At 37.5% G+C, this 11,265-nt stretch overlaps 1 protein-coding gene across 5 annotated transcripts in view; it reads left to right on the top strand.

The window, feature by feature from the left end:
- The first annotated feature begins 1,189 nt into the window (after window positions 1-1,189).
- The window catches only part of ESR1 (estrogen receptor 1), a 250,072-nt gene continuing 239,996 nt past the window's right edge, over window positions 1,190-11,265 (top strand). For all 5 annotated transcript variants that reach the window (XM_058169403.1, XM_058169428.1, XM_058169383.1 and 2 more), the window contains exon 1: window positions 1,190-1,338. The gene's annotated coding sequence lies outside the window, so the exon portion shown is untranslated. The remainder of the gene's footprint in view (window positions 1,339-11,265) is intronic.

Below are 11,265 nucleotides of genomic sequence, written 5' to 3'. Positions count from 1 at the left end.
TTTATTGACAAGCTAAGTCATTTATAATTTATGCACATCAGAACTGCGCTCCCTCAGAATATTGCATCTATGTGCTGTGTAATAAATCATAGGGTTTTGGAAGACAGTTTTCTTAAAGGCCACCAAAGGGATGCACAACAAATCTCAAAATAATAAAAGGTTAGTGGAAAAAGCACAAAAGCAGTAGAACACCAAGAACAATTTAAAGACATGCTAAAAAGATATTTCAAAGATAGAAGCCAGGCTTTTCAGTTTAAAACCAGGTTGTGGTCATCCCTTTCTTCCTTGTTTAAATTGGAAATATAACTGGTGAGCTTACTTTCTGTTCCACAGACTATGTTTATATTCAAGATAAACTGGATAAAAATTGGTCAGAAATGGGCCCTTCATGTGACGGATGGAAAGGGCTTATAAATAAGTAGGAAGTCCCAAAGGTGCTTTTTCAAGATGCAACTGGACTTTCTTGGTTTTTTAAGACAGTTTGCTTCTCATCCAAGCAGCTCCTTCAACTCTAACTGAAGCTTCTTGGATGAGAAGCAAAACGTCTTCCAAGAAAACCAAGGAAGTCTGGTTGCCTCTTGAAACAGCACCTTTAAGACAACCATGACCTAGATGACTGATAATCTCCATAGACAAAATAAGTAGGAAGTTAATTCTTTCAGAGCCACTTTGGACAAAGCTGTACTCCTTGGCAAGCAAAGAGGGGATGTTGAAGCAATAAAATGGCTATAAAATCACTTTTCTTCCAAAGGAGACATAGCATTGGCATATTGACTCATAGAAAGCTTTATTAATATCTGGGCATTTGTCTAATATTCACATTTTTCAGCATGTACTTCCCTCCTGTTCTCCATTTAATGGCTTTTTAAGTGTCTTGGATTATACTTTGGGAAGGGAAATTCAGATGGACCAGTTTAGGATTTTCCTGGCAAATTAGTAATCCTGTCAACATTGCTTTATATTGTCTTTACCTGCAGTTGAAATTAAAACAAGCAAACAAACAAATAAACACACTCACACACAGAGATGTTTAAAAGAAAAGAGAAACAGTGAAAATTGGATAAGCGGGTATTTTTTTTGTTTTGGACTGTGATCAATTTTCCAGCCTCTAGCATATGGTGGTGCTAGTACTTTATTTTTCAGCCATGACATATCTTCATTTTCCTGTTGTATCAGCCTCCTGGTAGCTGCCAGCAAGCAGATCTCATCAGAGCTGAAAATACAAGCACACGTGTGGCAGGAATCACTCAATGGGAGAGACATTTTAATATCTCTCTCATGCTTCTGCTTTTCTTTCAACATGAGAAGACTGATTGCAATTCAGACGATCCTGTCAAAGTAGGTAACTGTTTTCTTTCCCGGTAGGATGTTTGCTGTATTTGTACATTTTTCTGAAAAACAACTAGCTATAACTTAAGTTCACCCGAGGAATTGTCTGTCTAATTTTCAGTTATCTCTTTTCTGTAAGGACTGCAGGCAGGTTCCGCCCTTCTGTCAACTGTGGTGTTGATTTTGGGAACGTTTTTCTCCTGCTATGGAAAACAGACTTCTGGAATAGTACTCACTGGAAATATAAGGGAGGGGGAGTACTTCCTTTTCCACGGAAGGGAATAACAGTTTGGTGTTAGAATACCACTAACCTCTGCTCTCTTATGAAACTCACCTCAGGGAAATGATACATTGAACCCCATCTTTCTTTTCAGTTATTTATGAATGAACACAGAACTAAAGTCCACCGCTTTGGTGTTCAAGTATTATGAAACTTTGAAACCATGTGCACATGTAAAGCTCCCTTTAAACAGAAAAGACCTTTAAGTTACTCTTCACTTTAGTAAGTAAAGCAGGTGTGTGGGAAGAAAATGTAGCAAATTAGCAAACCAACAGGCTCCAACTTGAGACAACTTTTTCTTTTTAAAAAAAATCTTATTAAGAGACAACTCTGACGTTGGCCAACACGGCATTGCAAAAATTTCTTCCATCTGCCAGCTTCCAAATTAACTTGAACCTAGTGAGTTTGAAGTTGTTTGGCAGTGGAGGCAGTCATACATGACATTAATTTATGATTTGTTTTAAGCATATTTTCTTGAATGAGCTCAGTGACCCAGTTCATAAATCAGAGGAATACATAAACTTCAGTTTACTAGCCATAATGGCTGGGTCCACACAACCCTGCTAAGCCAAAATCAAACTCACCATAAAATACTTCAATAGAAAGGTTCATTGTTGTTTTAATTGCTTTGCAACCTAGTATCAAATGGTTTCCTGGAATAAGTATTCAGACTAAATGATTAATTGGAAATGTGTTTACTGACATAATATCACATCGTAGAACACCTTTTAAGTAGTATGCAGAACATTTAAATGTTGGAATGGATGTCTTCTAAGAATTTGGGGAGGAAGCAGATTATATTTCTTTGTGGTAAACCCAAGGAATTTAGTGGAACTATCTCCTGATTAGACAATACATTGTAAATCATTAAGGAAAAAAGAAATTGCCAAGGGAATAACGATAAAATCTCTTAAAACTTCAGGAATAACATGGAATAAAATAGAATCTGTGTTAATTTAGTTTCTTAAAACACACCTTATTTCTATAAGGTTGAAATATGGTACAGACTCAATTATATTTGTAAAGATTATCAAATATCTGTCTATCATTTCCCTAGGCAGTACTTAATTAAATGGGTCCAGGGTCAGTTTTTATCACATGTTGATTTAGGTTGGCAATCTCTGAAGTGTTCAGAAAATTCTGCCACAATGGTTGGTCAAACTTATGGTTCTCTCTATCTCTCATTTTGCACGGGCTAGTAAAGAGTTAACATTTTATTCATTTATATTTATTTATTAATTTTTTATGCCTCCCACCTCCCCATAAGGTGATTCGGGGCAGCTTAATAGAAATTCTATGAAAATATACTCACCTCTTAGGTATCATAGCATAATTAGGCTCATTTATTTATTTACTAAATTTATATATTAGTTCATTTGCAGGGACTCCAAGCAACATAGGAGAACAATGGGAAGGCCATTTTTCTGGATAACATAGCAATGTTTGTTATTCAAATTGAATATATTTTTCCTTTCTTGTAAATAGCACTATACCTAGTTGGACTATGCATACACTAAGCTAATTTGTTTTAACCATTATACATTGAAAAAAAGATTAATTGGTGGTTAATTGGTTTAAACATTACCTAAAACTATATTATAAACCCAAGTTTTCAAGTCACTATGTTGGGTATTGCACAACAAGCTAAGCCATAACTAAACACATCACATTATATTTTAGCATATTGTATGAATTAAGCTTAATTGCCAACTTGGCTACTCGTTGTCTCCTCCAGTTGACAATAGTTTTCTAGTGTCTTCCCCATCATCAACTGAATATCAGTTCTAATTACATGTAGTACAATCCTTGACTTACAATCAGTTGTTTTGTTTAGTTTAGTTTAGCAAGCATTCAAAATTAACAGCAGCACTGAAAAAAAGTCACTTACAACCGGTCTTCCCACTTATGACTATTCCAGCATCTGACAGTCTCATGATCAAAATTTAGGTGCTTGGTAACTAGCATATATATATATATATATATATATATATATATATATATATATATATATATATATATATATATATATATATATATATATATATATATATATATATATATATATATATATATATATATATATATATATATATTTATTTGTTTTCTGTGGTTTTCACGGGTGTTTGTATATAGGTCTTTGGTTGTTCGGGTTTTCTCCGTGTAAGATTGGAAGTGTCTTGGCGACGCTTCGACGAAGTCTCATTCGTCATCTTCAGGCTTCAGCTTCGTGCTTCTGGGAGCAATGTGTGATCGCAGCTGTTTCTTCCTTTAACTGCTAGTGGGGTTTGAACTGATTGGGTGGGAGCTTGGCTGTGCTCTGATTGGATGGGGGTTTTTCTGTGCTCTGATTGGCTGGGGTGTGTCCTGTGTTGGTGGGGCTTGGCTGTGCTCAGTCTAGTCTGTGCTGCAGGGGATTTGAGCTGGTGAGCTGCATAGCTGTTGTTTGGCTTTGTGGTCGTGCTACATCTTCATAGTGGGTGTCAGTCTGCTGCATGAATGGATTGGAGGGGTTTGAAATGGCTAATGTTGCAGCTGCAACATTACATATATATATATCTTCATAGTGGGTGTCAGTCTGCTGCATGAATGGATTGGAGGGGTTTGAATGGCTAATGTTGCAGCTGCAACATTACATATATATATATATATATATATATATATATATATACACACTCACACACATACATACACATATACATATATCATATATACATACATATATACATGCATCCATACATCCATACATATATATATATATACATACATACACACACACTATATGATAATTGCAGTGTCCCAGGGTCATGTGATCACCATTTGTTACCTTCTCTGTTGGCTTCTCACAAGCTAAGTAAATGGAAGAAGGCAGATTCACTTAACGACAACACAATTAACTTAACAGCTGCAGTGATTTGTTTAACAACTGTGGCAAAAAAAAAAAAGGTTGTAAAATCGGATGTGACTCAGGGGTGGATTCTACTTACCTTTACTACCAGTTCGCAACGGGATCGCACACACGAGGATGAGCAGATCGACTTTGGCGACATCCAGGTCAGTGGGCGGAGCCTCCTGCTGGTTTTACTACCGGTTCTATAGAATCAGTCCGAACCGGGGGCAACCCCACCACTGATGTGACTCAACCATTACCATTTTTTAGCAAAAGAAATTCTGATCCCAGTTGTAGTCATAAGTTGAAGACTACCTGTAATACATTTTTGAGAGCCAGTTTAGTATAATGCAGTGGTTCTCCAACATTTTGGTCTCAGAACCCCCTTACATTCTTGTGATTAGATGTTAATGCCTTTATTTTACTGCAACAGAGAGTTGGAAGTCAATGTTTCTTTTTCTTTTTTTTTTCTTATCCTTCCTCACTTCTCTTCCCCCTTTTCCTTCCCACTGCTTCTCTATTTACTTTTGTATTTTACAATATTTTAGAACTCAATAAAATGCTAAACTAAATAAAAGAACCCCTTTACATTCCTAAAAATGACTAAGGACACAAAGAGCTTTGGTTTATGTGGATTATCTCTATCAATATGTATTGTATTAAGAATTAAAACTGAAAAATGTTAAAATATGTATTATTGGCTTCTAGGCCCCACTTTGATAACCACTTGGATAAAAACACCAGCCTATAAATTGAGAAACTGTGAGTTTTATTCCTGCCATGAGCACGAAGACGAGAGGTCTTCAAACTTGGCAGCTTTAAGACTTGTGGACTTCAACTCCCAGTGGCTGGAGAATTCCCAGCTCAGTGAAAAAATGGGACTAAAATTTACTAGAACTCAGTAGAATGCAGCCACAAAGGCTTTGGAATTGGTATTCAAATGCTGTGATGTGTCTATACCTACAAAGCTTGGAATCATGCAAGTCATGGTATTCTCCGTGACACTCAGCGAAAGTTAAAATTGAACTTTAAGAAGCATTTATAGAATAGAATAGAATAGAATAGAATAGAATAGAATTTTTTATTGGCCAAGTGTGATTGGACACAGAAAGAATTTGTCTTGGTGCATATGCTCTCAGTGTACATAAAAGAAAAGATACCTTCATCAAGAATCATAAGGTACAAAATTTAATGATAGTCATAGGGTTCAAATAAGCAATCAGGAAACAATCAATATCAATATAAATCTTCAGCTTTAATTGCAATAATACTAGAGCAACTAATAGATTTAAACTTAATGTCAACCGCTTTAATCTAGATTGCAGAAAATATGACTTCTGTAACAGAATCATCAGTGCTTGGAATACTTTATCTGACTCTGTGGTCTCTTCCCATAATCCTAAAAGTTTTATCCAAAAACTTTCTACTATTGGCCTCACCCCATTCCTAAGAGGACCATAAGGGGCGTGCATAAGCGCACAAACGTGCCTACTGTTCCTGTCCTATTGTTTTTCTTTTCTTCTTCCTATATATATGCTTATACCTCCTTATATTTACCCATATATGTGTTTATTTACTATATAATCTTTTTGTATGATACCTACATATAGTGTTGTGACAAATAAAAATAAATAAATAAAAAATAAAAAAAATACAAGCAACAAAGTTACAGTCACACAGTCATAAGTGGAAGGAGATGGGTGATGGGAACGATCAGAAGATTAATAGTAGTGCGACTTAATAAATAGTTTGACAGTGTTGAGGGAATTATTTGTTTAACAGAGTGATGGCGTTTTGGAAGAAACTATTCTTATGTCTAGTTGTTCTGGTGTGCAGTGTTGTATAGTGTTGTTTTGATGGTAGGAGTTGAAACAGTTTATGTCCAGGATGTGAGGGGTCTGTAGATATTTTCACAGCCCTCAGTATACAGGTCCTAAATGTAGTATACAGGTCCTAAATGGAAGGCAGGTTGGTAGCAATTGTGTTTTTTTGCAGTTCTAATTATTCTCTGAAGTCTGTGTCTGTCTTATTGGGTTACAGAACCAAGCCAGACAGTTACAGAGGTGCAAATGACAGACTCAATAATTCCTCTGTAGAACTGGATCAGCAGCTCCTAGAACTTTGGTGTGGGAGAAGATTCCTAAAATACTGTAGACAAGAAAACAAATTGATGGATCATTGAACAACTCAATCCCCAGTTCTTTCTTGAGACGCAGATTACCAGGAGAAGGTTCCCTATTTAGGACACATTGCAGAAAGATCCAGTTCTCTGTTGAAGGCTTTAATGTAGTTGCTAGGAGTTGAACATGACTTAATAACCAATTAATTAAATAATCAAAATATTTAACAGTCAGCACTAAAAATGATCATACTTCTCATAAGAAGATTTTTTCCCAAGGCCTAAACCTGAGAACTATCACCTTCTAGCAATGATTAAAATACTGTTGCAGGCTTTACCTCAGTGTTTGTGTTTTGTTTGTATATTCTGCATGTGGTGGGATGTAGTATCACTGGTTCTGCGGGTTTCATACAGGAATTAAAGCAGTTTCCCCAGGCAGAAAGCAAAGTGCTAAACTATGAGGCTCATGATTTATTTCTTTGTGTTGCCATGCTGATATATAGAAGGGCAAAACTGAAATGTAGGCATATATGAGGTTGTGCCTTCCCAAAGAGCCTACTGAAAAAAAGCTGTGGTTGTTGGAAATTGTAATGGTATATAGAAAGCCACTTTGGTGTAGTGGTTAAGGTGCTGTCTTAGAAACCAGGAGACTGTGAGTTCTAGTCCCACATTAGGCATGAAAGTTCACTGGGTGATCATGGGCCAGTCATTCTCTCTCTCAGCCCAACTTACCTCACAGGGTTGTTGCTGTGGAAAAAATAGGAGAAGGAAGAAATATTGGTATTTTTGCCTCCTTGAGTTGTACATGAAAAAAGGCAGCATTTTTTAAAAATGACCTTGGGGGACAGGAGTAAAAGCTGTAGCCTAGACCAGTGGTTCTCAACCTTTATAGTGCTGCGACCCCTTTAATACAATTCCCCACGATGTGGCAACCCCAACCGTAAAATTTTTTTTTTTTAGGCAGCGATCTCAGCGTGCCTCAGCAGCCGCAGAAGGGGAAAAAAAGCGGCAAACTGTTTTTTGAATTTATCGTGCCTGAAGCCGTATTGGCTAGCGATCTGAACTGTTTGCGATTGCCTTGAGGACAGAGGCATTAAAGCGAAGACTCCTCCCCTATTAAGTTTATCGCGCCTGAAGCCAGATTAGGCTAGGATTGGGAGTGATTGCAGCTGGCTTGAGAGGGAGACATCAGAGCAAAGATTTGTCTCTTTTTTAATTCATCGTGCCTGAAGCCGAATTCGCGATTCTTCGACTCGCAAGCATACTTCCCATATTTCCGATGGTCTTAGGCGACCCCTGGCAAATCGTCATTCGACCCCCAATGGGGTCGCGACCCACAGGTTGAGAACCGCTGGCCTAGACAATGCTCTGCTAAACAAAATCTGAGTTAGAAGGAGGAGTGGGGCAGAGGTGGGTTTCAGCAGGTTCTGACCAGTTCTGGAGAACCGGTAGTGGAAATTTTGAGTAGTTTGGAGAACCAGTAGTAAAAATTCTGAATGGCCTCGCCTCCATCTATTCTCTGCCTTCCAATTCCCAGCTGATCAGGAGGAAATGGAGATTTTACAGTATCCGTCCCCTGGAATGGGGTGGAAATAGAGATTTTACAATAGCCTTCCGCTGCCACGCCCACCAAGCCACAGCCGCCAAGCCATGCCATACCCACCAAGCCACGTCCACAGAACCGGTAGTAAAAAATTTTGAAACCCACCACTGGAGTGGGGGTAGAAATGTCTCAGAAGGGTTTGGGGGAAAGTAAAAGCAAGGAAAGGAAGATGTACTTTCATACATGCAAGATTCTGTTACTGTTGTCTTAAATGAAGTGTTATATTCATTATTAGTTCTGTTCATCTGGACCATCTCAATGGGCTGGCAGAAATGTGAACTCGGCATATCTTTGAGAACACTTTATGTTAAAAAAAATCTTATCTTTCTTCTGTTCACACTTTTTCAGAAATAAATTTTAGGATATCAGAGATATTATCTCAGGATAGATAACTGCTAGTATTAAAAGTGCCATGACAAGTGCTCAGTACAGAGGCTCAAGTTGTATTATCAGTTATATTTTGAGCAAAGTCACTATTTTTTAGGAGAGCAGATGTCCCAAGTTCAACTTAGGGACTTGAACTGATCTCAGAAGAAATGAAGCAGAGTTGGATCTGCTTCGTACATGGAGAGCAGATTATCGGGACAAGTAAGCTGGAAAGTGTAAAATGGAAACATAAAATAAAATCCAGAAAAGGCAAAGGCAAGGCGCTTCCTATTATTGCCAAATACTATTACATGACCATGTGAATGAAGTGTCTAAGAGTCAAGTCACATGAGAGAATAATTAACCAGTGGAACAACTTGCCTGCAGAAGTTGTGAATGCTCCAACACTGGAAATTTTTAAGAAAATGTTGGATAACCATTTGTCTGAAATGGTGTAGGGTTTAACTGCCTGGCTAGGGAGTTGGACTAGAAGACCTCCAAGGTCCCTTCCAACTCTGTTATTATTATTATAATTGGGGTTTTTTGAGGGAGGAGTAAGAGACTATAAATAAGCTCCTTCAGGGTTTAACAAAGCTTCCAGGTATACAAGGAAGTTTTCTACAATGTAAGGCATTCTCTTCTGGAGATTGGCTATGCGATTCCAAAGCTTGGGAAGGCCAGGACTTCAATTTGCTCGGACGGCCTCTATGAATAGAAGATATCCTCTATTGCAAACTGGTGTCTCCTGCATGGAAAATGAATCAGAGAGGCAGCATTGCCTCCATTTCCCTTGATTTTCCTTCAATTTACACATGGATTTATTGAAAGGCTTTCCTTAGATGCACATTATTATTAGCCTTGGAAATTGACACCTAGTTAATAGGCAAGAAATCAGAGACTACATACTGAGTGAACTTATGGAGCCTTAGAAACCACACGTAAGCGTTAATGTTAACTAGTTCTTATTCAGCTGAGAAAAAGAATCAATAAGGAGAACATTTGTAGCTCAGGGTTGAAAGGAGAGGTCCTTGGTGCTCTCTGATCTTCGTTGTTTTCTTGAAGACATTTCATTACCCGAACTAGGTAACCTCAGGATGAAGTTACCAGTGGTGGGTTGCTCCCGTTCTCTCTTGTTCTATAGAACCTGTAGCAATACCAGCGGGAGGCTCCGCCCACTGGCCCTGACATCATCAAGGCGCTTCTGCGCAGAAGCACGCACGCGCACGCTCCTGTTGCAAACCAGTAGTAAAGGTAAATAGAACCTGGATGTTACCTAGTTTGGGTAATGAAACGTCTGCCAGAAAAAACAGTGAAGCTCAGGGAGCACCAAGGACTGACTGCTCGTGAGAAAAAGAATCCTTTTGCAGGTTTTGTACATCCATAGAGGAAACAATCTTTGCCAAATCAATCGTCTTCTATACCTAATCTGACAGGTTCTTTTTTAAATACACATTCTAAGCAAATAAATACACCCAATGTTTATATATAAAATCAGTACCATTCAATAGGACAATTAGGATTATGGGAATTATAATTAAGGTGACCAATCGTCCTCCTTTAGGGAGGACAGTTCTTCTTTTATAAGTTCTGTCCTCTCTCAAAAAGTGTCCTCCTACATGTCCTCCTTTTCGGTATTTGTAGACTAATCTGTAAATCTCCGTATTCGATCGATGCCGATCCTATCTGTTGCGTGTGATATGACGTATTTGTATTTGATATGACAATTCGTCAAGGCTCGGTACAGTGCAATGAGATGCGATTATGAGATGCATGCACTCTGCACAGGAGAATTGTTTTGAGAGAGTGTGCCACACGCAAGAGTGTGGCACACACTAGTGGTTTTGTTTACTTCTTACCGAAACACGACACGACACACTTCTTCCTCAGTGAATATTCAATCATACACAGGTGAGCACAATAATCCACGTTTTATTAATTCATTATCTATTTAATAATTTCCAAATATGTATAATTTTATTTACAAGTTTATTCAACTTGTAAAAGTACTCATTTAAATAATAATTAATAGACATGTAAGCCTAATTGCAATATAAAATGTTATTGTTACAAATGTTTTTTTTAATTATGCGTTTATCATATTATAGTGTATTCTGTATTATTGTTGCAATGAATAAAATGTTTCTTTTATTTGTGATACTTTTTTTCTTCAATTTATTTGTGTCCTCCTTCTCATTGTAAGAAAGTTGGTCACCTTATTATAATCCAAATGCATCTGGAGGGAACCAGACTTGGAAAGTCCTCACTAAGAAACTCTGATAGAGAACTAATAAATCTGGACTGTCTGCTGGCACACATTATGTATGACTAATGCTGTATTGACACAATCAGTGTACATGCCCTCTTTGCACATTGACCTGTTTCAGCTTTTTGAAAATGTGATTCTGAAGATTCTGGAATCTGAGCCAAATCTCCTTGTGGCTCTATTGAGCTAATCCTGAACATAGAAAAGAAAACTTTAGTATGCAAGAACTTTGATATCAAGAATCTTTTTTCCCCAGATACTTTAGATTGTTGGAATATGTGGCCTGATTAAACAATTGTTACTCTGAGTTTTATGATAAATGCATTACCACCACCTCATATATTTCAGGAATGTTCAGAATACAAGCCTTCAGTTTTCTATATGCAATAGAATAGCTATGCATAGCTGAATAGATATA

Source organism: Ahaetulla prasina, chromosome 1 (assembly GCF_028640845.1).
Source record: "Ahaetulla prasina isolate Xishuangbanna chromosome 1, ASM2864084v1, whole genome shotgun sequence".
NCBI classification, from domain to species: domain Eukaryota; kingdom Metazoa; phylum Chordata; class Lepidosauria; order Squamata; family Colubridae; genus Ahaetulla; species Ahaetulla prasina.
This window is presented reverse-complemented; position numbering and strand designations above follow the sequence as displayed.